We start from the raw sequence: 1,956 nt of genomic DNA, 5'->3' as shown, positions 1-1,956 counted from the left end.
ACCATACGTGCATGCTACGGGAATCACAAACTTCAACACAAGTATTCTTTAAATTCACAATTACCCAATTAGCATGACTCTAATATTACCACCTCTATATCTCAAAACAATTATCAAGTATCAAATTGATCATAGCATCCAATTCACTTTCTATGATAGTTTTTATTATACCCAACTTGGATGCCCATCATTCTAGGACCAATTTTATAACCATAGTAAATACCATGCTGTTCTAAGAGACTCTCAAAATAATATAAGTGAAGCATGAGAAATCAACAATTTCTACAAAATTAATCCACCGCCATGCTCTAAAAGATATAAGTGAAGCACTAGAGCAAAAATTATCTAGCTCAAAAGATATAAGTGAAGCACAAAGAGTATTCTAATAAATTCTAAATCAAGTGGGCTTATCCCAAAAGGTGTGTACAGCAAGGATGATTGTGGTAATCTAAAAAGCAAAGACTAATATCATACAAGATGCTCCAAGCAAAACACATATCATGTGGCGAATAAAAATATAGCTCCAAGTAAAGTTACCGATAGACGAAGACGAAAGAGGGGATGCCTTCCGGGGTATCCCCAAGCTTAGGCTTTTGGTCATCCTTGAATATCTTGGGGTGCCATGGGCATCCCCAAGCTTAGGATCTTGCCACTCCTTATTCCATAGTCCATCAAATCTTTACCCAAAACTTGAAAACTTCACAACACAAAACTCAACAGGAAATCTCATAAGCTCTGTTAGTGCAAGAAAGAAAAACCACCACATAAGGTACTGTAATGAACTCATTCTCTATTTATATTGGTGTTAAACCTACTGTATTCCAACTTCTCTATGGTTCATACCTGTAACACCCCTAGTGTCATGCTACAGTAATCCCCTGTTAATGGTGCCATGTCATCACATTAATGTTGCTAATCTTCACTTGATCCAAATCACCATTCAAATTCAAATCCAATCTAAAGTAAAAAAATCATATTTGTCAGACATGAAATAAAAAATGTTCATCTTGTGGCAAATAATCATTTGTTAATATTGGTGGTGGACCAACATTTTTGCAAGGTGTTTAAATGGCCTAAACCAATTAAAGCAGTGGCTAAAGTAATAGATTAAATGGCTTTTTAATTTATAAAAAATGCTACCTTTTTCAAAAGCCTCACAATTCTTTTTGTGGCATTGCATAATAATTCTTTGGAATTGTTTTAGACAGTGGCATAATTTTGCAAAGTCATTAGTAGCTAAAAGAAAAGGCAAAAGCTGTTAGAAAAGAAAAACAAAAAGAAAAAGGAAAGGAAAGAAGAAGGGGTGGTAGAGCCCCTGGCCTCCCCTTGGGCTTCGGCCAATCCCACCTGGGCTGGCCCACCTAACTCACCATAGCCAGCCTAGTTTGCCCCCCTCGCACCGGTCTCTCCTCCCGCCCTGTTCCTCGGTCTTAGACCGCAACAGGAGGTTGGTCGCCGCCGAACCCCCTCGCCGGCGACGCCCCCGCGAGAGGATAAGGCCCCGCACCTCCCCGCCTCCTCGAGTCCCCCCCCCCTCACCTAACGCCACTCCCACTCTCCCACTTGCGACTCTCCTTCCCCAGATCCACCTCTCCCCTCTCCATCTCCTTCGTTCTGGAGAGGAGACCAATGCCATCGCCGTCGTACCTCCGTCAATCCCACGGCCACCAGCGGCCTCGAGGCCATCGGCCCTGTCCGTCCGCTCCGCCGTCCTCATCCATGTCGCCTGGGGTCCTCTATGGAGCCGAGGGCCCCTACAGCTGCCGATCGCCGTCGTCCCCTTTCGCCTTTGTCTCCGACGCTCGCCGGCGACCTCGAGCACTCCTGATCAGTCGTTTATAATTCCAAGATCTCGTATCATCACATAGCCTATACCATGTCAATGCATCTCCCTTCAAAGATAAAGGGAAGACCTTCCTTTTGACAACATCATCGGGAATACCTGCAAGCTTAAAA

This window comes from Triticum dicoccoides, chromosome 7B (genome assembly GCF_002162155.2).
Source record: "Triticum dicoccoides isolate Atlit2015 ecotype Zavitan chromosome 7B, WEW_v2.0, whole genome shotgun sequence".
Classification (NCBI taxonomy): domain Eukaryota; kingdom Viridiplantae; phylum Streptophyta; class Magnoliopsida; order Poales; family Poaceae; genus Triticum; species Triticum dicoccoides.
Note: the sequence above shows the minus strand (reverse complement) of the source record.